The 25468-nt window shown below is 46.9% G+C and overlaps 1 protein-coding gene across 1 annotated transcript in view; it reads right to left on the minus strand.

The window, feature by feature from the left end:
- The window catches only part of PTPRA (protein tyrosine phosphatase receptor type A), a 122135-nt gene that overhangs the window by 86332 nt on the left and 10335 nt on the right, over window positions 1–25468 (minus strand). The window contains exon 2 of the mRNA XM_038134665.1: window positions 8592–8726. The gene's annotated coding sequence lies outside the window, so the exon portion shown is untranslated. The remainder of the gene's footprint in view (window positions 1–8591; window positions 8727–25468) is intronic.

Below are 25468 nucleotides of genomic sequence, written 5' to 3' on the forward strand. Positions count from 1 at the left end.
GAGGGGAAATTCCTCCATGGAAAGGGTTGTCCAGCCCTGGTACAGCTGCCCAGGGCAGTGATGGATTCACCACTCTTGGAGGGATTTAAAAGCCAAGTGGATGTGACACTTGGGGACATGGGCTTGTGGTGGGTTAAGGGCTTCAATGATCTTAGAGGCATTTTCCAACCCAAACAGTTTTATAATTCTGTAATTCTATGAAGGAAAAAAGCCCTGTAACCACAAAGCCATGAACTCTGCACTAGTTTCCACTGCATTTCCAGAACACATGTCCAAAGAAACACGTTTTGGGAGAATTAAAGACGTTTTGCCAGAGATGGGTTTGAATAAATCCACAGCGAGTAGTTCCTCTCCCTCAGCTGAAGCCCAGCTAAGGGTAGGTCTGTCCAGACAGGTCTGGTTTCAGACCAAGTCCATCCTTTAGGATTCTCAGGACCTTCCAACATGGTATAAGCAGGAGAAAACCCCAAAACTCGACTGAATGAGCTTTTTCAGTGATCTGGGCTGTAGCTGGAGCCATCTCCCCACACCACAGATGTGACAGCACCACAATAGAATAAATAATTCCTGTCACTCCCTCCAAACCCAAGGACAGCACCGAGAGCCTAAATTAAGAACATGAAAACCATTAACATGACCAATTAACCTCTGCCCCACCCTCCCCGCGCCACATAAAAGCCGACGTAACAATCCCCAAGATAACATTGTGTGTCAGAAATATCACACACAGGAATACAGCAGTGCCTGGGCTTGTTTCCTGACCCAGGAAAGCTGCTCTAAATTGTAGTGCATTGTGCTCCTGGAGGATTTCAAGTTGGAAGTTGGTTGCAAACAGTCCTGGTTTGCTGTTGGAATTTCCAACCAGGCTCCTAAAACTCTTTGGGTTCCCCAAGCAACGCCGTGTCAAGGCGCTGCTCTGAGTTCTGTGCGGTTCAGAAGGAATTTAATTTTTCTTGGTGGATATAAATCAAGACCATCCCAGAGATATAAAAGCTGGATGTGGAGAAGATAAGCAAACCAAGCAGGATTTGTGTGTTTGTGATTTTTGATGCACATTTCATTGCTGAGGGAACCTAAACCAAAATCATCTCGGCTTTTGGAGGCTCTCCAGCTGAGTCAAGAGGACAGATATTCAGGAGACCATCTCATTTTAAGGAATTTCTTCATGGAAGTGGTTGTTAAGCATTGCAGGTGGCTGCCCAGCGAGGTGGTGGAGTCCCCATCCCTGGAGGTGTTCAAGGAATGACTGGACATGGCATTTGGTGCTCAAGTCCTGGTGACAAGGTGGGAATGGGTCACAGGTTGGACTCAATAATCTCGGAGATCTTTTCCAACCCAAATGATTCTGTGATTTTTCATTAACTCAGCTATTACATTACGCATAATTCAGAGGTTTGGGTCTCCAACCTGGCCAGCCTCCAGGGAAAAGTCAAAAATTCCCAGAAACTGCCACACCCTCGTGCACAAGCCCTCAGTCCGTGGCATTCTCCCCTCCTGGTGGAAGCCATCCTTGCAAGCAGAATTCTCCCAAGCAATCCCTCACCCCTTTCTAGAGAATTTGAAGTGCCCAGATGAGAAATCTGAGGAGTGTAGAGGATTCCTCTCTCCCAGCAAAGCCCAAAGCATGTAGCACTTGACAAACACACAGAACTTTGAAGTCCTGTCTTCATAAAAAGGTTTTATCTCAATGAAGCCTTTTCCAGTCAGCATTTCCAGGTACTACCACCACCAGCTTTCAGTTCTAAGTGCTTTTCCACCAAGCCCAGACAAGGTTAAAAGCAACACTTTCGCTCATTTTGGTTCCCTTCCAGTTAATATGAACAGATGTCAGTGACCCAAACAGGCAGTGCTGGAGAAGGGCTTCTCCAAAAAAATGAAAACAACATTTCTGATGTCCCCAGTGAAGCTGAAAGCTGTTGGCATCTTAATTTTATCCTTGTGGTGACCTGTGGGCTTAGGCCTCTCCTTAGTTTCGCCCTCACTTTCTCTCCATGAAAAGCCACAATTTCCACTTCAATCCCTCCTACTACCTTCCTTAATTATAAATGAATAATTTTTAATAATTTTAATAATATATTTTATAATAAAATAGTTTAAATAAAATATATAATATTTAAAATTTTAAAATTTAAATATTAATACATACAATTCTATACATATAGTATAATACATATAATATAATTCTAATATAATAAATATAATATAATTCTAATACTACAATAATTTTGGAGCTATTTCCTTGAAATTTGAGCTTTTTCCCCTGCCACTGCCATGCCAGTTGTTTGCCAAGGACTCCACGAGGCCCATCCCGAGAGGAAGACCATCCTCCCAGGAATCTTTCAAGGGTGAAGCTCAGCACCAGCCAGGCCCTGAACAATAAATACCTCCCTCATTAGTATGCTGAGCCACATTAGTTCTGCTGCTCACAGAGCCAAAGCATCAAAGTGGGGCTGAGTCTTCAATTTCACACTTTGCAACGTGACGCATCAGATACTCCCAGGGCTCTGGGCGCCGACGGGATTCACAAAGAGTTGGAGATGTGTGAGGTGCTGCTGGAAAATCTGCCAATGTGAAAGAGGCAGCACGTGCCTCCGAGAGAAGGGGGATGAAGTCATCCTGGATAAAATTGGGGTTAAGGCAGCGGAAGGGCGAAGTGACCGCCCAGCATCACGCTCGAGGCTTTGGTAATACCATGACCTCAACTGAGGAGCTGGCAACATCCTAAAAATCAGACATGGATTACCTAAGAAGTAAATTTAGACTGAAGAATTTCCAGAATTTGCATCAAGTCTGGGAAGTCTCAAGGTCTCTCCACCCAGCCCCCCCCATTGCTACTCAGTTTTCACAGAATTCGCAAGATTTGAGGATTTTGAAGTTTCTCAGATGCGGCTGGAAATGCTCGGAGGTTCTGAAGGTCATTTGGGATGGAGGGGCCTATGAACACAGACTGTGTCCTGTTACTGCTCTCCTGTATTTAGGAAATGAGTTTTAAGGACCCACATCACTGCAAGAAAACTCTGAATGATGCTGTCATGGCTGCTGTTGAACCTGTACTTATCAAATGCATTTCAGCTGATTTTTGCACTGAGAACTCTTTGTCCCTGTTGAAAACAGGATTCCTCCAAGAAGACTGCATCAACCCCGATGATTAGAACAGAGAAAGACCAACCAAGGTCAGGGAGTGCTTCCCTGTACTCAAAGTTGAAGCAAAAAGGTGTCAGGGATGGCAAGAAACTCCCAAATACTCCAACTGGCAGCAACATTCCTCAATACATGTGCAGCATTATGGTTTTAGAGGCTTTGGAGGCATTGCACGGATTAATCACACAAAGTAATGATCTCACAGTGAAGTGCTGAGCTGGAATTAGAGAGATTAATGCTCAGGTCCCTGCTCTCAAAGTTCTCACCCTTGGGGAAGTCATATCAACTCCTGCATCTCGCCTCCCCACAAAACCTCCTTTGAATTACTGATTGCAGAACCTGAGTGAAGATGCCAGAGGGAAAGACCATTCCAAAGGCTTTTTAAAAATTATTATTTTTTCCTTAATACCCACTGCGAGGCACTGTCTTGTTTAATTCATGATTCTTTGAAGAAAGATCTGCCATCTTAAGGGAATAAAACCAAGTCTGTGTTATCTTTTGAAAAACATCATGTGTTTCTGGTGAAGTCCAGGCCTGAACAAATAACTCACATGAACCTCCCAAAAACTGCAAATTCAGGTAATAATAATAATAATAATAATAATAATAATAATAATAATAATAATAATAATAATAATAACAACAACAATAACAATAATTCAGGAGTTTGATGGGACATGGTTACAATGTGTTTGGAGACCCAAAAGTTGGGTCAAGCAAAATTCTGAAGTTAGCAGAGCATTTTTTGACCCAAATTCCCTCAGGAAGAGAAGGACACAGCAGGAAATAGTGCCCCATACAGCTTTATGTATTTTGTGACTCCCATTGCTGAATCCCTCAAAACTTTGGTTCTTCTGGAGTTAAAAGGCTTGTCCTTTAATTTTCCAAGCTCACACAATAGAAAATAAGACATTACCTGTCTTATTTTGTGGCTTTTTTTCCTATTGCCCAAAACAAAATTCAGGCCAGGTTTTGGTGAGGATGGGAAGAAATGGGAAAGAATGTAGGTGGAAAAAGAACAACAAAGTTCAGTCATGCACAAAATGCTTTTAAAATTTTTTTTTAAATTTATACTGAAAATTTCTGTGAAGAATTTGCCATGAGACATTAGCTGTGTCTCGGGGGTGACATCTGTGCCATGCACAACCCAACAGCCAGAGCTGACAGTCACAACTGAGACATCTCCAACCACAGACACCAAACCTTCCTGCCCACACTGCACCTGAAATTGCACTGGGAGGCCTCAGAAATCCCACAGGATTCCAACCAATCGCCAGTTGCCTTGGAAGTGTAATTAACTGCAATTGCCTTTTTGATTTTATCTCCATTTTCTCAGGTTCTGGGCAATTTGGGAAAGCTCTCTGTGTACCTACAGGTGAGAATGCACACCACTGCATGCACCTACTTGTCTGGAGCTACCAACTTCCCAGTGGATCTGCTTTTCTCAGGGCCTCCTTGGAGAATCAAACTTAGGGAAGAAGAACATCCTTTGTGAAATTCTCCTTCTTATCCTGTAAAGTCACTGATAAAAAGATTTCTGGTCCTGCTGGTGATACGAGCTCCAGTCAAGGGAGTGTTCAAGCTCTCCACTAGGCTCAAGCTCTGTGCCTCCCACAAGGTTTTCTGAAAAATTGCTCTCACAGGGATTTAAAAAAAAAAGATGCTGACCTGGCCCTTCTAGTAAGAAAGAGATTTTCCTTCCTTCTCCACATAAATTTTACAGTTTCCTAAAAAAAATAGAAAGAAGGGATTCAGAGAGAGCAATGGGGAACCCATACAGGAAAAAAAAACGGGAAAGCTTGACCTGGGTCAAGGAGTAATTGATACTCCAAGCTACAGCTTCATCCATTTTGAAAGAATCACAAAATCAGGAGATGGTTTCAGGGAATCCCCAGGCTGGATAGGGTTTGGAGCAACCTGGTCTTGTGGAAGATGTCCCTGTGTTGGAAGCAGATAGTCTCTAATGTCCCTTCCAAATCAAGCCATTTCATGATTTTATGAAAATTCTTGCCCCTGCAGGGAAGGTTCAGCACTAGTTTCATTGAAAAATACAGACTGGGTGTAGTAAATGAGTTGGAGAAATCCATAAAAAAAAAATTAGAGAGCTGTGACAATCTGCAAAACTTTCCTAGTCAGTGGAAAAATTCAGCTTTGCTACAAAGTCAGATGGAAGCTTCTGAGCCAGCCCAGGCAGGAGTTTGCCCGTACACCCCAAGGAGAAAGGCCAAGAACGAAGCATCTGAACACAGCCCTGCCAAAACCTCCCTGGTTTTATCATCCTGAGTTCAAACCCAGACCTCCTGTCCTGCTGTTCACACTGCACACAGAAGGGTTTCCAAGAAATGTTTCTTGGCAGCAATCCCAAAAAACCCAGCTTCCGACCCGCTGCCGGGAGCAGAGGTGGCTTCTCTGCGGATTTTGAAGGTTGAATTTCCAAAGAAATTCCAGCATTTCTGAACAAGCCTCTTGATTTTCCTAAACAAAACTATTTCTGTGAGCCTAATTCAGGGCTGGTGGTCTAAGGACTGGAGAAGATGATCCTGCCCACATTCCCATTCCAGGTTTTGCATGCCATCAGGAATGCTTCCCCCCTACCCTCCCTGTAAACTTGCTGGGATCATGAAAATAATTATGATGGAAAATGGGTGAACCCAGATTTTAGAAGGAATTTCTTGACTATGAGGATGGTGAGGCCCTGGCACAGGGTGCCCAGAGAAGCTGTGGCTGCCCCTGGATCCCTGGAAGTGTCCAAGGCCAGGTTGGACAGGGCTTGGAGCAACCTGGGATGGTGGAAGGTGTCCCTGCCCATGGCAGGGGGTGGAATGAAATGACCTTTAAAGAACCTTTCCAACCAAATATTCTACAGTTCCCACTCATACCCTCTGGGACAGATAGCACCTGTTTGGTAGTGGGTCTGTTCCTACCTCCCACCCTCCTTCCCCTCCTCCAGTAATGCATTTTAAGCCAATTTTGATTTGAGACCACCACGATCTCTACTCAGAGGTGACACCAGAGCTGGGAGCACAACGATGTCCAGGATCCCAGGGTTTCCAATTGCACAAGAAGAACCATTTAGGATATAATCAACATTTCAGATCTAAATTCAGAAGTCTTCTCACCCGTGCTCTGCAAACACAGGCTCCCTGCTCGGCCAGCACTACTGCTACTCTGCCTGAGCTGGAATAAATGTGTGACATTGCTGAAAGAGCTGACAAAAAGAAGACAGTAACTTGTGACAAGTGAATGTGACCCGTGCAAACAAAGCCCAGAAATCTGAGTGGGCAGCTTTGTATAGGCTTCATGCATCACTTTTCGCCCACATAATCCAAATCTGAATGCTCTGGCCCTGTGACACCAATCAGGAAGTGATGGATAATGAAACACAAGCAGAAATGGGTGCACAAGCCCTTCCAGCTCCCATCAGCTGCTTCATAACCCCCACGGTAGAGAGAGAGAAAACACTCGGCCCAAAATGTCTTTCCAGTAGCCCACAGGAGTCAGGAGGCTCTGGGTATGATGGACACCTCTGACACTCCATCTCTGAATTCCACCTAGAATCCCACACTACCTGAGGGGGTGAACAAGTCCCATGGCCTCAGGGTGGACTTTGCTGTCTCATTCCAAAAGGACTCTGTTGAAGAAGCTGCTGTTCTAATCCAAATTTTAAAAGGAAGGTGCTGAGGACTATTTCACTTCAGCCAACAGTCACATCCACATGGGGCTTCATCATGCAAGAAAAACCACTCACACACAGGCAATTCTTTTGGGACCATCTCACCTGGCCACTCACAGCAGCAGCCACGGTGATCAGCCCAAGGCCACTGCTCTTCACGCGGCTCCAGGCACATCCTGCCCATCCCAGCAGCTCCAGGATTCCAGCTGGCCACTGAATTCCAACCCCAAACAGCTCAGAAGCCCTGACAGGCACATCCAAGCTCTTGCTTCTCTAAAAAATCCTTTTCTTATACTATCAGAAACTTAAAAATAAGTGGAGTTTAGTCTATTAATGTTTATGCTGAGCATCATACATGAATTACTTCTGAGACTTCAGTCTCATTGAATTGAATCCTTTTCTGGGATCAGCTATGGAGAAAGCAGGCACCAAAGTCTTTCTCCTAGGACATTTGGCCACTTCTCAGTAAATTATAATCATAGAATACCCTGAGCTGGAAGGGACCCACAAGGATCATCCAAGTCCAACTCCTGGCCCTGCTCAGGACCACCCTAACTACTGGGATTCATTCAGCTGTCGACCTCAAGAGGAGTTTTCCCCAAATCAAGAAGTGAGCAAGCAAGAAAAAAAAAATTTAAAAAAACAACTTAAAAATACAGGTAATAAAACACAACATGAAATTCAGTGAAGTACACAGAGGAACACACACAAACAGATCTGAAACTCACTGCTAAATATCACACAGATTCCAAGGGAAGGATTTAGTCAACCCTATAAGTTAGGATTGGCTTCAGTTTGGCACTGAGGTATCAAGTCAGATTTGCAATGAGTTCAAAGAATTTTTATAGGAAACCATAAATTGGTTATGTTTGTGAAGCAGGCAGTGTCAGCTGGACCTTGTGTGGAGGCTTTAAGGAAATATCAAACCACAAATACAAACTACTTCTCCAGACTGGGTGAACCTGTGAAAGCCACAGCAACAAGAAATGCTTGAGGAAAAGACCTTGTTGATACAAATCCCCAGGTTTCACAGGCACATCTCCCTTTGCTACTCCTGCAGCACCACCCCAGCACTGAACCCACCTGGGTTGGAACCATTCCTTGGAAACACCCAACAAGAAATCTTACAGTAGGGTTTTTATTTTTAATTTTTAAAAGCATTCTTCGATCTTTTCCACAGATCAGACCACGGGAAGAACTTTGACCAGAAAAACTTCCCACAAACTCCCTGATGGATGTTGGGTTTTAATTCACCAATGTCCTGAGTAATGCTTCTCACTCTGGAACCTTCTTTCTTACTCCATGGCCCTCCTTTCCTCAAAAAGACTCTGGGCTTTTTCTCTCCCTCTCCTTTATAAATCATTCATGCAAGAATTTGTGCCCATCTGCACCAAAGTAAGAATATATTTCAGTCTAATACTAATTCAGTATACTTTAGTCTAATACTGGTTTGTATAGACAACAAAAAGAAATTTATTAAAAATTCTCTTCAAATTAGTGCAAATATTGATGCCCAAACTCTACTCATGACACGACCCAAAAGTTTGAAGGTAAATGGAGACAAACCACTGGATTTATCCAAGTCTGCACCGAAACAAAGCCAACACTAAGAAGACTGTGCTCACTAGGATAGAACAAGGGAACGATGGAGCGCAGATTTCTCCATGCGGGATTGAGGGATGTGAATCCATGAGGAAGCTGTACCCCCTGGAACCTCCAAAGGCTACACCAGCACCAGCTCCACACCCCAAATATCTCATCCATGCCTCTACTGTACCTTGAAAGGGACGTTCATTCACCTCCTCGTCTCCCCGACGTGACGGCCAAAGCTTTTTCCAATTAAAACCAAACCAGGAGGATGAGGAGCACACAGTCAATCCTTGTTAAGGCTGATGATTATTCTCAGTGCGCCCTGGAAGACAAGAACACCCAGTGAGTGGCTTGTGCCAAGGTGAAACAGCCTTTTTCTGCCCCAAATGCTTGGGTACTGTTGTGGGTGACTGGGATTGTCCCATTGTCCCAGCCATTATTGTAGTCCCCATATAAAATAAGTTTATCCAAGTATTCCAAGCTCAGATGGAGGAAAATCAGCTTGCAAAAGATAGGGAGATGGTCAAGGAGAAGACTGAAGGCCACAGCTCATATTTCAGGGAACAACCCAAGTTTACACGGCCTGTTAATACAGCAGCAGTTAATTAACAACAAAAAAAATTAGTCTTAAATTGTTCTGTTTTGCAGAGAGAACACCAAAGAACACACACCACTTAGCCTGAAGCTGGAATGATCTCATTTTCTGCAAGATTTTACATCAAAATCTAGACGGCTGCCTTAAAAATGCCCTTATTTTTGGAGAGGAAAGTGAAAGTTTGTGGGCAGCAGCCAGGTACTCATCAGGCCAGCCAGCACGAGTGGGAAGAGAGGACAAACCTTTGGACAGCACAAACCCTTCTGGAGGCCTGGAACAGGGGAAGGTGCCTTCAAAAGCTCCTTTGGCCATGAAAACAGCCCCAAGGTGGAATTAGAAATGTATCAGTTAAAGCATCTACAGGAGTGAGAGTGGCTCCCCTGGAGTTGTGGGTATGCTGGCAAGGAGGAGAGGAAAACAATATTCCACCAGGCTGGGGGAGAGACAAGTGAATTATTCCCTTGGCAACCAGCTTCATGGGATTTGGTTCTCTCCTCAGTTATTCATATTTGGCTCTTCAGTTACTTTCTGTAGGACTCCCTCCAGTTTTAGATCTCATTTTCAAGTTAGTTACATCTTCCAAAAGCACAAACTGGCAAGGTGCATTTTTTAAGGTGAGTCTAAAACAGCTGAAACCACCTGCACCATGGGAACATCTGGTAAAATTCAATGCCCTCCTCGATGGAGCAAGAGAAAAGCTGATGCTCTTTGTTCTAATGTTTATTATGGCATTAAAGGCTCACACAGAATGAGCACCCAAACCACCCACCCACAGCAAAGCGAGCAGCAGAGCCAACGCCTGAGAGCTCCAGGTATCCCTCAAACATTTTGGTGAAGGTGATGGAGACTGCCAAGCTAGAGAGCACCACTGAAAACACCAATATCCTCACATCAGAAATCCCTGGAAGTGTCCAAGGCCAGGCTGGATGGGGATTGGAGCAACCTGGTTTAGTTGAAGGTGTCCCTGCCACTCGTCTTGGAACTAAACCGCCTCGCAGATCCCTTCCAACCCAAAGCATTCGGTGTTTGTATGGATTTATTTTAAGTTGGAGAAAGGAGATACGTTCTGCAGGCACAGGGAAGGAGCAGCAGAGTATCTTCTCCCTGGTGGTGCAGCAGTGCTCCCTGGACACCCACTCCAGCACTCTGCATTCCCCAAGAAAATAACCCAGCCTGCTCACGGCCATGTGGATTCCCAATCCGGCTCTGCAGCAAAACAGGCTCCCTCTAATTATCCCTCAGCCTGATGACATCTGAATGGTGGAACAGAAGCATGTCAGAGACACAAAATGAGGGAGTGTGAAAACAAGCCTGTCTCCTTTCTCTGCTCACACCGCAGGTCCCAAGCGCACGAGGACTCGCTCCCGCCTGAGTCATTCCCAGCAACGCTTCCCAACCACACAGAATTCCCACGCAGGCTTTTTTGGCAAAATTATTTAAAAATGAGAGGGCAGCAAGAGCCACTCTGGGACTGGAAGGAGCAACAGAGTGATGAGAAGGATCAGTCGTGTCTGTGGAGCCTTATTAGAAGTAATTTATATGCAAGTAAAACAAATATCCCCCCACCACCCACTTTTCCAGGAAAAAGCTGAATTCCATACTGATTTACACGCTTTCCAATCTCATTGACTTCAGAGGGATTGCCTGTGGTAGGAATCACCAGGCTGTGGCCTCCCAGCAACAGAGTAATCCCTTCATATTCCCCCTTTGAAAAGCCCCATCATCCACCCAGGTGCTGCAGCTCAGGCCCCGTGAGCGGACTTCCAGCCCTGCAGCAACGCTTCTCCTCTCCCTGCAAAATCCTGGGAAGGGGGGGAAAGGGAAATCAAAGTCTGATGATGGAAATGCCTTGTGGAACACAGCTGAGCTGGGGAGAGAGAGGCCTGAACCCTCCTTCCACCTAATTAAATCCAGATCCAAAAGCTGTTCTGATCCGAGTGCATTAAGTATTTTTGTTAGGAAGGGCAGGGATAAATGAACTCCTAACTCTGGCCCTAATCTTTTTTTTCATTGTTGTTAGAATTCTCCCACTTCCTACGATTTCAGCGTTTCCTTGTGATAAAGAGGAGCTCTGGCCTGCTGGCTCATCTGCCCCTTTTCTCCATGGCATCTGGGGAGATGCTCCCCCCAACCAAGCTCTTAAAAATGACAGGACCTGCTTCTGCATTTACAAACACTGGTGCAAAAGGCAAGTGCTGACCCCTCTCTTTTGTCACAGCTGTTATTTACAGCACCACCAGCACGCTGGAGAGATGATAATAAATGTTTAATGGTCCAGTAAACACCAAGGGCTTTATCTCCAGCACATTTCCAAGCCTGATCAAATATAATAATCCTTTGTATGTCTGTCTTCTCTGGCTTCCTGTGGGATGGGAAGAGATGGACAGGGCTGCTCTATAGTCACACATGATAAATATGGAGAAAAAGGGGGTTAATTATTGGGACATAAATGTCTTCCCTGCTTCCATATCAATTCTTTGCTCCCAGAAGGTCAGGACTATCCACCAACCTGTTGGACCTCAACTTCTATATAATACAGAAATGCAGGCAGCTTCTGCCTCTAGGATTCAATGCAGCAGTTATAAATAACAGGAATATTACACAGAGGAAGTGGGGAATATGTGGAGGAAGTTGAGAGAAGAATCATCCACTTACAGACTGGGCAGATAAACCACTTCCTCAGATTTGCAATGGAAGATCTATTCCTCCTCCAATTATAGCTGTGGGTCCATTACTCAGTATTCCCTCCCCATGCAAGTCTTATCTCATAGAGGCTCATCTCTCCCAGATGACAGTGTAAATGAGTCATTTGACAGATTAAAGTGAAGCAGTTAGGGTTTTATTATGCTATTACACATCACTGTGACAAGCTTTCCTAAAGATTTGATCCTAAATCACAGTCCAGTTCTGGTCTGGGAAACTGATCCTAAATCACAGTCCAATTCTGGTCTGGGAAACTGATCCTAAATCACAGTCCAGTTCTGGTTTGGGAGAAACTGATCCCAAATCACAGTCCAGTTCTGGTCTGGGAAACTGATCCTAAATCACAGTCCAGTTCTGGTTTGGGAGAAACTGATCCTAAATCACAGTCCAGTTCTGGTCTGGGAAACTGATCCTAAATCACAGTCCAATTCTGGTCTGGGAAACTGGTCCTAAATCACAGTCCAGTTCTGGTTTGGGAGAAACTGATTCTAAATCACAGTCCAGTTCTGGTCTGGGAAACTGATCCTAAATCACAGTCCAGTTCTGGTTTGGGAGAAACTGATCCCAAATCACAGTCCAGTTCTGGTCTGGGAAACTGATCCTAAATCACAGTCCAATTCTGGTCTGGGAAACTGATTCTAAATCACAGTCCAGTTCTGGTTTGGGAGAAACTGATCCTAAATCACAGTCCAGTTCTGGTTTTGGAGACTTACACAACCCAGAGATAAACACATGAGAAAAAGCCCCCTGGACTCTGCAGGTGAGACCTCCCCCATGCAGGGTTGCACCTATTCAATACACAGGCTCCAGGAGCCACACCTGTTTCACAGCTCTCCAGACCATGTTCAAGGTTTGGTTTCCCCAAAATCAAGTCCTGGCACTGGTGAGGTCTTCTGATCCAGCCAAAGCCACCTGATTCCACCAACACCAGCACTTCTTGGCTCAGATGATGGGAGAGACCTGCTTCCCAGTTTGATCTGGTCAAACTGGAGGGTCTTCTAAGGCTGATCCATGCAGAAGATGAGGGATGAGGGCAGGATTATGTAAACTAAGGCTCGAGGCCAAAATAAAGCAGCCCGGAGGCAGGGCTGTCATCAGGGCGTAGCTCAGCTGTGCCTCCACCACGCACCAGCCCTTCCCTCCCTCCCTCCTTCCCTGGGACATTTTCACTCAGCATGGCCAGGAGACTCTGGCAGAGGGTGTTTGAAACTCCCAGAGCTGCCAAAAAGGTCCAATTAAAGCCCAGTGAGAGCTCACCAGAAATCCACCCCGGTGAACCGCAGCTCTGCTCGGCTGCCTTTCTGGGTGAACCCAAAAATCCTGCAAGCAAAGACCTCCCAGCAATTACACCCAAAAGGTTTCCTGTCTCTGCATGAATCTTTGTTTGCTTTGGGTTCTAGTGGTAGATGGGAGCACAGACTACGACTTGTGGGAGACAGGTTATTGCTCTAAAGCAAAGAGCCTTTTTCCTTCCCCCCCCTAGAACAGACAGAGCACTAAAAATGCTGCTCTGAAAAACAGCTCGGTCCTGCATTCACAGATGGCAGCAAAAATTAGCATTATTTATCAGTGGCTTTAGTCACTTTTTAAAAGAAAAGCAGATAAAGGAAGATATGCACCTGAATTAAGGCTCCTTGCCCTTTCTTTTGCAAGTAATACTTTAAAATGCAGCAGGAAAAAAGCATTTTGCAGAGCTTTAGGAAACCACACTTAAAAAAAACCCCACCAAACATTTACCCAAGAAGGAGAATGAAAACAAGCAGAACAATAAGAGTCACGGAAGTTTGCTCTGAGGAGACAGCTAGGAAGGTGAAAGGAGGAAACAAGCAAAGAAAACACATAGAATAAAGATAGAAATTAATCCAAAACAGCAGGAGAAGAATTATTGAGCCATTTTACATTCTTACAGCAAAGGAGATGTGATCACACAGTGCTGTTCGATGCCAAATGTAGCTGCATTTGTGCACAAGTCACACCCCTGCAGAGGGCTCAGCCCAGCCCTGCATCTCCTGAGGACCTTGAGCTCTGTGTCTCAGAATCACAGTGGTGGAGGTGAGAAGAAACTTCTGGAGATTGTCTGTTCCAACTCCCTGCTCAGCAGGGTCACACGGAGCCAGCTGCCCATGATTGCAGACAGATAAATGCTGAATATTCCCAAAGATGGAGACACCACAGCATCCCTGGGCAATTTGTGTCAGAACCTGGTGACCCTCACAGCCAAAATGTGCTCGCTGCTGTTCAAAGGGACCCTACTGTAGTCACTGTGTGCCCGTGGGCCCTTGTCCTGTCCCTGGCCACCACTGACAGAGCCTGGCTCTGTCCTCTCTGCACCCTCCCTACGGGTGTTGATGGACAGGGATGAGCCCCTGGAGCCTTCTCTTCTCCTTCTGGGCAGTCCCAGCTCTCCCAGCCCTTCCTCAGAGCAGAGATGCTCCAGCCCCCTTCCCTGGGCTGTCCCCAGTCTGTCCATGTCCCTCCTGTCCTGGGAGCCAGTGCTCCAGGTGTGGCCTCAGCAGTGCTGAGCAGAGGGGCAGGATCCCCTCCCTGGACCTGCTGGAAGTGTTTTGTCTCACACAGCCAAGGCCACCACTGTCCTTTTTGGGCACTTTGCTGCCTCAGGGTGAATTTGATATCCAGCAGCACTCCCAGGTCCCTTCCTGTCCAGCTCCTTCCAGCTGGGTGAGCCCAGCACAAACTGGTGAGGAATTGCAGGGAAACAGCAAATGCAGGAAAGAAAAACACTTGTAAGCCTCTACGAAATCTGCTGTCAGACAGGGAAGCTCATCACCAAAGAGCTTAGTTCAGATGAAGGACAAATAAAAAAAGGCACAGAGAGCATCATATGATAAATAGGCATCATTTTCTCCAGCAGTGAAGCCTGTCCTCACTGCAAGAACTTGCCATTTCCTCCCAGCACAAATGGATTACTCATGGACAGAGAAGTCGGGAACAAAATTAACTCTTGGAGCTCAGCGTGTCCCAGGAGATGAGCTCAATCCCAGTCTGCTCCTTCCTCCACAGCACACAGACCAGGAGCCTGGTGGCCTCTTTGATTGCTTCCATCACCACAATAATTACTTTAATTTTTAGCTTCTTGATTTTGGCAGAGATTCTCTTAAAAGTCAAAGGAAGAGCAATTAAGTGCGAGAATTAAGTGAAATAAGGTGCCAACAGGGTTTGGTGTCTGCCCCTCTTCCTTTAAGTGGGGTGGAAGATTAAGTGCTCAGCACGTGGGCTCCTGAGAAAGCCTCCAAAGGGAGGCAACCCTCAGAAGAGATCCAAAAAGCCTTTTTCTTAATAGAAATAATCTAGAACTTGCCAAAAAACCCTGAATCCTGCAGGACTGGAGGGATGGAGCCTTGGCTTCAGCTCCCACGTGGGCTAAGCAGTACAAATCCACTTCCCACACCCCAGGGAAAGCAACCCAAAGTCTATTCTGTCCTTCCCGTGGTGCTGAGCAGCCAAAATGAGAGCCATTCCTCCAGAAAGCACAGAGTGAGCTGATTTATGGACTTACCAAGGAGGGAAGCTCTGATCAGGGTCCTTTTTTCTCAGGGCTCTCATGTGTTTTACATTAGGTACTCACAGAGGAATCCACAAGCACTCCAGCTGCCCACGATGCTGAGAAGAGGGGCAGGGCACAATTCCTCCCCTTTTATGTTATCACCTGCTCAGGTTGGAGTGGCAAGGAGGGATTCAGCACCTCTGTTCCACACAGCCAGACGGTGCTGCAGGTTTCTCACCAGGGATCAAAGCAATGGGAACCCAACACCTCCACCAGCAGCAGCTCAAGAAGCTCCCAGTGTTGGCTGCCCAATGAGCTCAGAATCCTGGGATCACAGTCCTCATCCTAATTTTTTTTTTTTTAAGACTATAGTCATCAAAAATTGTCTCTTGCTCGAAGGCTAACAGCTGCATGACAACCACATTCCAAGTTTTCTACTCATTCATGAATTCAAAAGTCAGGCTGAGCAGATGCACCATTAAGTCCAGTTTCCTTATTTTTGACAACACATGTAATTATCCCCAACTTCAGAGACACAAACTACTCCTGGAGAAGTGACTTGTCAAACAAGGAGATGACAGAGGCAGCAACAAGAGCCCACTCACTGTGCCACTGGTCTCATGTCTCACAAAATAATTGCCTTCCCACCCAGAACTAAAGGTTACAACTACAGAGAGAATGAGTCAAGCCGGAAAGACATTTTTTAAAAATGGGAAAAAAAAAAATGGAACAAAAAAAGTTTTATGAAAACACACCAGCATGTGTAAGACAGGAGGGAGACCATTTCTGCATTGCACCTTGTTTGCTCATGCTTTGTCTCAGCTGCCAACCACAAATTAAATACCTCAGTTAAAACTTTGCTCATCTGGTACCTTTAATACTTCCTCAGTCACTAGAAACTGAACATCTGTTTTGCTTTGAGGCTTTCAGCAGTGACTCAATGTTATCTGCAGTGCTGGACTGCTGAAGATGAATATTCCTGAGGTTTTTTCCCAACCCCCCCACCCCACTCCTAGCAACAGGGCTTCTTGCTTTGGGGAGGGATCAGCTGACAAAGTTGGGTTATAAAATGGTTGACACGAGTTGAGAAGGAAGGGCAGGACACAGAGAAATTTCATCCTCAGCTGGAAACAACCCAAGTGAGATCTCCACCAGCGTGTACCTGAGTCCCGCAGCTCCCTGGGATCGATACACCTTTGGCTCCCAGGCTCTGGAGAAGCAGCAACCTCCTGCTGTGCTTACAGCCAGCTCGATAAACACAACACAATTAAAATCCCTCCAGCAACCTCTCAGCGTGTGCATCCCGCCCCAGGGCTGTGAGCAATCCCAAAGCTTTATCTGGGATTTAACCTCGGGCACTGCACAGAGCTCAGCATCACATCTTCATCGGCAGGGAGGTTCCCAAGGTGGAGGAGTTGCTCTGGGGAAGAGGATGCAGCAGCAGGAAATATCCCAGCACCCAGGGACCCAATTAAGTGGCTGACAGAAGCCACCAGCATCCTATTAGCAGGGTACACGCTGTGCCTGCACAAAGGCATGCCACGCCTGGGAAAAGGACTTCAAGGATAACATATTCTGAGTGTGTGTGCCAGGGAGAGCCTGGGCACGGTCATCATCTTGTCCTGCTGTAAGAGAAGGGATCTGGGCAGTATCCAAGCCAGCCCATTGTTAAAAGTCATTTCCCTGCTGTGTGCACGGGGATGATCCTGCTGCTCCCTCAGGGAGTGGGAATTTTCCCTGGAAGGGCATCAGGCAAAGCAAATCCATAGATCTTCCTTTCACCTCGCCAAATGGTGGCCATAAAACAGAGCCAGGTGTCAGAAAGGATCCTCAGGTTGGCTTTATGTGGTTTCAGAGAATCACAGGATATCCTGAGCTCAAAGAGACCCAGCCAGGGATCATGGAATCCAACTCCTGCTCCACCATCTCCCACCTCAGAGATGGGCACACACACAATCACCCAGGCCCTAAAGGACCTTCAAGATAATTGAGTCCAATCTGTGACCCATCACCACTCTGTCAACCAGACCAGAGCACTCATCCAGTCTTCCTCTGAGCACCTCCAGGGATGGGGACACCACCATCCCCCTAGGCAGTGCACTCCAGTGTTTTATCACCTTTTCTATGAGGAATTTCCTCCTAATGACCAACCTGAACCTCCACTGGAGCAGCTTGAGACTATAAGGGGTTCACTCAAAGGGTTTTTATGACCCACTTCACCGTTACATACAGATAAAGGGCACTGACGTTGAGGATTCAGAAGTTAACCTGGTGGGAGATAAAGGTTCAAAGGGAAATATGAGAAAATCCCTACTCAGGGCTCCCACCCAGCACTGGAAAAAGCTTCTCCTTCTTTCAGTAAAATTTTAGAACTGAGTGTGCACAGGGGCAGCCTGACACTGTCCCATCAGGCACAAGAGACCCCACCTGAGATCTTAATTCAACACCTCCAACAGCAATCAGCAGCAGGTCTAGGAAGCAAGGTCAGACCCACACCAGTCTGTACCATTTCCTTCCCAGAACACTTCCCAGTCTTCAGCATGGACTGTTTCTACCCAGGGATCTTTATAACTTCCTCCCACCAGTTTATCCAGTCACCCTCCTGATCCATGTCAGTTTTTAAGCATCCTACAGAAAGCAGCAGCACAGCTTGCCCAGAGAAGCTGTGGCTGCCCCTGGATCCCTGCAAGTGTCCAAGACCAGGCTGGATGGGGCTTGGAACACCCTGGGATGGTGGAAGGTGTCCCAGCCCATGGCAGGGTTAGGAACAAGTTGATTTTTAAGTCCCTTCCAACTCAAATCATTCAGTGGTTCTGTGATTAACACATGAGGTGGAAATTCTGACAAACACGGACAGTACACAGGGGGAGGATGTGCTACCAGGACAGCACCATCAACACCCAAAATTCTGATCCCCAGAGCTCCACAAAACTCCTCTGAGTCCTCTCCCCAGAGTTTTCACAGGGCTAACACACAGCACAATGAACAAGTGCTGCCATGCAACTCTCAGGGATTCAAACTGGGCTCCTCATCAGAGGCTCTGCGGGCAGCAAAGCAGCAGAACTGGTTTGGAAAGGAGAAAAGGAAAGAGAACCCAGATGACTCTGATAACATGTCTAATTAATAAAGCATAAACGAGACAGGCTGGTTCAGGCTGCGTGTCCCATCTGCTCTGCCTTCAGTCAGGATGGTTCCCATCCCCAAAAGCACAGCTTTCCATGCAGATATTCCCACATGCTGACAAGCCAGAGATGTGCCTTCAGCACTCCAGCACACAAGCTCTGCTCTGGCATTCCTGCACATCCCTGAGTTCCTTTCTTTTAGGAAAATAAAAAAATATGAGTGCCCAGCATGCAAAGCATGGTCTGGGACACCAAGGCCATATCCCAGAGACCAAACACTAGAGTTTGGTATGAGTTTGCCATAACTTCATGGTCATCAGTCCTCTGTGACCTAACCTGCCATTAAAGCTTTACCCCAAAGTAGTTAATATGTTTTCTTCTGCTCTGCTTTAAGCAACTCTGCAATCAAGTTGTGTGAATTTCTGCAGTGTAAATGTTGATTTATAAAGATTTATTTGAGGACCTGACAGCTCCCTAAGGCCAGCAGTTGAGTTATGATTCTAGAAGCTGAGGTTTGGACAAGGTCTCAACCTCTGCATCTTTCTGGTCTTCCTTTGGGAAAAAAATAAGCAGAGAAGACACATACAGTAGAGCCCCAGTAGTGGGAAACATCCAGACACTCTGACAAATGTGCATCCAGGCCCTAAAAGCTTCAACAAAAGAAAAAAAGAGAGAAACAAAAGGGAGCAACAGGAAACTGGTGGTCAAGCGGTGCTGATAGTCCTGGTGCTTTCTGAGGACAGGCTGACTCATTCTCCCCAGTTAAAAACCCAAACAACACCAACACCAGGCAGCCTGCTGGAGGTGGGAGTTCATGGTTTTTTCAGGTTTCATTGCTATGGGTGGATTTAATGAAAAGGGAAAGCTTTCAGAGAGGGTAAATCCTTCAGAGGCAGAGAGGAAGGTACAGTTGGTTGTGGAGAAGCTTCTCCTGTATCTCTTCACTCACGGCCACACCAGCTGCTGGCACCTGCTCCTGAGAAACCAGCAAGAGTCAGGCTCTGAAAAGAAAATCCGTTCTACTCTTTTTCAAAAAATGGGACTGAATGAGCAGCGTTCTGTTGGGAAAGTCCACACCACACCTCTGATGACACAGAAGAAAGAAACCAGCCCGGTGCCCCAGCCAGCCAAAGGGGGAACGCCAAGGCTCCATGAGAGGAAAACCTTGAGGATGCAAACAGGCTCATCTCCAGCTGGGATGCCAAGATGCTTCCACTGCCTTCGTACTCAGGAGCTGTGAACATCATAAAGGTCTGATCTGCACTTGAGGAAGGATGTGCCATGGCAGAAGCATCCCTCGCCCAAGCCATTTCCTTCAACACTGCTACATCCAACCTCTGGAGCTTGCTCCAGCCCAGCTCCTGTCCCCACACCCCTCAGAATGCAACAGCAATAAACACTGGGGAGCTACTGCTTGTAAATCAGTTGCCACATCGAGGATGGTCACATATTGCAAGGTCAGAGGAGCAACAACACGGCGATGGCGAAACCCTACAGCAGAGATTTGTTCTCCAGACTCAGAACTAAAGGCAGACAGCTCATGTGGGTGGTTGGAACTTCATCCCAGGAAAGCCAACCAACACAGGAAGCCTTAGCTGCACTGGAATAGTCAAGATTTCAGGCAAACTACTTAAAAACAAGCAGTTCTCGTCAGGAAATGGACAATGAGCTGCTGGCAGCATCCTGGAAGCCTTTCCTCTGACAAAGAGCTGGTTACTGAGGAATGGAGCTAACTCAGGTACAGGCACAAAATAAAAGGCAGAAGTTGAACTGGAACTTGCTGACTAAGCTGAGCTGGGCCAGGGGGGCAGGGGAGATCCGGGCAGCAGCCAGTGCTCTGGAATAGGCATGGAAACAAGTTTCCACGGGAGCATGTTGCTTTAAAGTCAGCTGTATGAGATCATCTTGTCCCCTTGAGTATGTTGTTTCCTAATATTTTGCCCAGACCAATCACAAATGTCAGAAGCAGTGATTGGGTCTGTTGGTTTGGGTTGTTTTTTGGTTTTTTTTGGACTACCTTGAGTCCCTGCAGAGCCTGTTGAGGATGAGAATTATAGACCCTGCTCTGTCTTTCACATTACAAATGCAATTACCTCTGCAGCCTGATTGCAGAGTCTCCTGTCAGAGCGATTCTGCAAGAGGCTGGAAGAACAGCTTGCCTTTCAAAGGGAGTTAGAAACATTCCTGCGAGTCCTTCCGTGCCCTGTGGTCACGTGCTGGTGAGATTTAAGAAAAGCATGTGCAGTCCCAAGGGAAGAGCATCCCTTGGAGAAAGCTGTTCTTACAGCCTTCAGAAAAGGATGTGATGAAATGCCCTTGAAAGTACAAAACTTCCTGGGCAAAAATCTGCTTCTTCTTGCTTTTCAATCCTCTTACCCAGATAATAAAGAAAAAATTTCACTGCAAGATGATTTTCAGCTGGAAGGGACAGTTTGGAGATGGACAGGCTTGTCCCACCTGGATTCAAGAGATGTGGGGCCGAGCAAAGCAAGAGATAACATTAAGGACAGTTGGACTCCTCTTTCTAAAGGCAGCAAGCATCTTGGATTTGTCTCTTGGATAACTGCAAGTGGAAATTAGCACTACAAGCTAGAAACATCTGGAGATAGGGTGTTAAACAAGATAGTGTTGGTGGGCCACATCTGGTTCCCACATTTTCCTTTCAGCCTAACCAGAGGCAGGAGTCAGGCACGCAGGGCATCCCACGGAGCTGGGAATTCTGTGCTGGATGATCACACAGGCCACTGCCACCAGGTGAGAGCTCCCTTTTCCTCACCTCCCACCCCAAGCACTCCCAGAACCACCTGTGCCAGGCTCTGTGTCAGCCCCAGTGGCTCACAGCTCCTTTGCCAACCTGCCAAAACCCTGGCCAGGCAAGGGTGCCACGCCAAGGTAAGCAAGCTGAGCTGCCTTACTCACCACCAGACGTGGTCCAACACGTGCAGAAAGGAGGGAACAGAAAAACCAACTCTCCAAAACAACACCAGCTCCATCTTACATCAGCTCACCCCTGCCATGAAACAACTCATCAGCTCTTTGCACCTCCATTTCCTTCTGGCACCGGGGCAGCAGCACTCCCTGCTCAGCCAGGGACTGATGGAGGGGCCAGTGCTGCTGCACCAGGGCCACAGAGAACACCCAATTTGGACAAGACAGGGCTTGACCCCCCAGTTATTGAGCAGGAATTGGGAATATTAAGTGCAAATGTTAATGGGGAAAGAGGCACAGCTGACTCCAAGGTGAAAGGAAGGTTGGAAGACAGAATTGAAAGAGTTTGGATTGGATATTAGGGAGAAATTATTCCCTGTGAGGGTGGGGAGGCCCTGGCACAGGTTGTCCAGGCTGACCCAGCTCTGGAAGTGTCCAAGGCCAGGCTGAATGGGGCTTGGAGCAATCTGGTCCAGTGGAAGGTGTCCCTGCTTGTGGCATGGGGTTGGAATGGGATGGTCTCTAAAGGTCCTTTCCAACCCAAACCATTCCGTGATTCTGTGACTAAACCACTGAGTTCAGCTCACAGCACTTGAAATCAAAGATCACAAGGTTTCACAGATTATTATCAAACATGGAAGTCCCTGCAGGATGTTTTATTCTAGGTAAATATTAAAGTGCTGCTTCCTCAGCTGCCCATTACCTAAAGTGGGCTGAACAAGCCCCATTTCTGAGGGAATAAATCCCTTTTGGACCGAGCAATAAGGAACTGGAGTGGGAAGTGGCCAGCATCATTAGACACATCAGACCTGTTCTCCAAGCAAGAGACTTCAGGCTTAGGGCATTTCAAAAGCCAGCATTTCTCAACAAGTGTGGAAGCACTGACTCCTCCTTTCATTTCACATCTATCCCCTTTTCCCTGGGGACAGCAGGCAGCCTGGTGTGACACAGTGGGAACGACCCCAGTCCCTCCTCAGGCACCAAATCTGTGAGCAGGGCAGGCTTTGATAAATGGGAGGAGGGTGGCGAGTGAAGGAAGGTTCATGGAAGAGAGCTCGCAGAAGACAGGAATATTAAAGAGTTTCAGCTCTGCAGCCAGGAATCGCTTAACAAATAGACATCTTTGCACTCAAAGCCGCTAAAAAACAACCCTACCCAGAGGAAAGAAAAATAACAGACGTGAGAATTAAGTGGGCAAGTGTTTGGTTTGTGATTTTGTCCACCAAGACCATTTAGGGGACAGGTTTTCAAAAGCAGAGGATGTTTGTGGCTTTAAGGCCAGGCTGGATGGGGCTTGGAGCAACCTGGTCTAGTGGAAGGTGTCCCTGCTGGTTGGAATAGTTGGTCTTTAAGGTCTTTCCAACCCAAACCATTCCATGAACAGCAGCAACACTTGAGAGCTCTCTGGCACGAAGCTTCTGAGGTGCCTGTTCAACATGGCTCTGACAAAATTCAGTACAAACAAGAGGGTTTTTCTCAAGTCACCATTTTTTGTGCTGCTTCCAAAATTGAGACCTGCACAAGCTCAGTGTCTCCATCTGGCACATCTGCAGTGCTGGAGCTCAGGATGCTGCAATTCTGGGTGCCAGGGCACGGGGGGAGAAGGGAGGGTTTGGCAGCTGAAGGCCAAGAGGGAAGGAAGAGATAATCCAAAAAGTAAGTAATGAATTTAGCCCCAGAATAGGATGGACCAAAATTGCTCCCAAAAATAAATTCAAGTGGCTCTTAATAGCAAGAACAGATTTAACCACCACATTCATTTTCAGTTCCTCTCCCCCAAACCATCATTCCCAATGTTCCCCAGGCTTCTTGTTTCTCTCTGGAGGTAGATCCAAGGAGCTCTGCAACCTGGGCATAGCTCAGAGCAGATATGGGGGTCAGATCCAGGATGGAAATGACTGAGACTGTCTGAGGGGAGAACGTAGTTCAAATGCTTTGAAAGCTTTGGAGTGTTTTATTCAATGTTTTGACTGTTTCAGAGTAAAATCAGGGCCTAGATTCTAAAATATATATGAAGTAAAACCATCAGCAATAAGAAAAAATTATTCTAATGTAACATCCAACACCAAAGTTTGACAGGGTCATTTGGAACTGCACAGGCAAACTGGGGCAGCCAGAGATGCTCCAGAACTGGCTGAAGGGCCACAGGAGGGTCACTGTAAGAGCTTCCCACTGGAAAGACACAAAATTCCATCCTGTCTTTGGCAAAAGCCACTGTTACCTGAGAGCTGGCCCAGGGATGGAGCTTGGCAGCCCGAGTCCAAAGGTGGGTTTGTGCCACAGCACCTGCCAGAGGCCACGCAGCCTCCCAAGGCTTGACACAGGATTGGTTCTCCAAAAAAACCCACCAAAATTCATGGATCCAGTGGCTGAACTCTGAATATCTCCAGGGCAGAGCCTGCAGGACCTTAAATAAGGGTTTCAGTAAGGACAGGGAAAGACACAGAGGCCTGAGCTCTGCATTCCAGGTGCTCCCTCGGGAAGTGTCACAGCATCCCAAAGGAGCTGAGCTGCCATTTGTCACCTCCACAGCAAAACAATCCTCCTGGAAATGCCCTGTGCCAACAGCCCAGTCCTACCAGAGAAGATAAAGCTCAAGGAATGCTTGAAGAGGTCAGCAAAAAATGTGGAAGTGCCAACCCTGTTCCTACCCCTGGGCTCGGGATCTGATGGGATCCTGCCTGAAATCCCATTTTGCAGGGAGGATGTGGAATGCACTGCCACCACCATCCAAGGGGCTGCAAGCAGCTGAAGTGGCACAGGAAGTGCTGGATGTGGGATGGGACCAGGCACAGCCATGATGAGCGTGGCAGAGGTGACCTTTCCATGCTGGATTGAAAAGCCTGGAATAACAGCATGCACCCACAGAAGCTGTTACTGCACTACCCCCCCATCCTTCATTAGTTAATTACTAACATTTCTGCAACTCCACTGCCTTAATGAAGCAGCAGGGGAGGCAGAATTCAATATTAAATATAAAGAAGTGATCTCAGCTGGGCAGGGATACCTTGTCTGGCACAGCTGGGTGGAATTTCAGGGCTTCAGGAACTCAAATTTCCTTAAATCCATGGCACTTTTCTTGGCCTGAGGGGCACTGAACAGCCCAAAATGAAGTCCCCCTGCACACACACACAGCATCATGAGTTCTCTAAAAGGATGAATCCTTAAAAGCTTCAAAACACAATGTCAAAGATTCTCTCCCAAACTGAGCCAAACTGTAGCCTGTGAGATTTGCAAACACAAGAGAAGCTGTGGCTGCCCCTGGATCCCTGCAAGTGTCCAAGGCCAGGTTGGCCAGGGCTTGGAGCAACCTGGGATAGGGGAAGGTGTCCCTGCCCATGGCAGGGGTTGGAACCAGAGCAGTCTCTTCTTTAGGGTCCCTTAAAACCCAAACCATTCCATGATTCAATGATTCTGTGAAACCCTGGCATTCTGGGCAGCAAAAGGCAGGAACTTGTTTTGTGCAGCAGAGACACTTTAAACTGATTAAACTCCAAGACTGGTGTTCTAGTCTGCTGTCATGTCACCTCCAGTGAAGCCACAGCCACCAAGCCAGACCCCACCTCACAAGGACCTCTTTCCACAGCAGCTAAACACACTCATCTCCAAAGATCCCACGCCGGGAACTCTGAATCCATCCTACAAAAATAAAACCATTCCAAATAACCCATGCCAAAGCAGCTGAGTGAGTATTGAGCAACTGCAGAGTTCCTGGCTTCCTGAAGACACTCATGATCTTGCAGTAACTTCAAAAAAACCCCAGTGAATGGGTCAATTCCTGGGTTTGGATGTGGGGGAGCTCAGTTTTCCCGGCACTGCTGAGGCTGCCTGGCTGTCCAGGAGCCCTGGCTGAAGTTTCCAGCCAGTTACCATCAGACCTGATGTGTGGTTCATCCCTGAAGCACTTTTTCCCCTCAGGACTTTCCGCCTCTCCCATGCACTTGTGCAGAGTTCCTCGTTCTCTGTGCACCAGTCAAACGAGCAATTGGCAGAGCACAGATTCAGTATCTTAGCCCTGGAGTTCTAAAGAGGGGTTTGTTCAGTGGCTGGGCTTCCTGGCTTTGCTCCAGGGGGGTTGGAGAGGGAACGGAAAGGGATGTTTTTGGAGACCCTAATTGTACATGGTGTAATTCCCCCATGGAAGGCAGGCTCCTGCCAGCATCCTGGCTACAATTCCTCTTGCACTTGGGACTGAACCCTTTTCAAAAATG

This window comes from Motacilla alba, chromosome 4 (assembly GCF_015832195.1).
Source record: "Motacilla alba alba isolate MOTALB_02 chromosome 4, Motacilla_alba_V1.0_pri, whole genome shotgun sequence".
NCBI classification, from domain to species: Eukaryota; Metazoa; Chordata; class Aves; order Passeriformes; family Motacillidae; genus Motacilla; species Motacilla alba.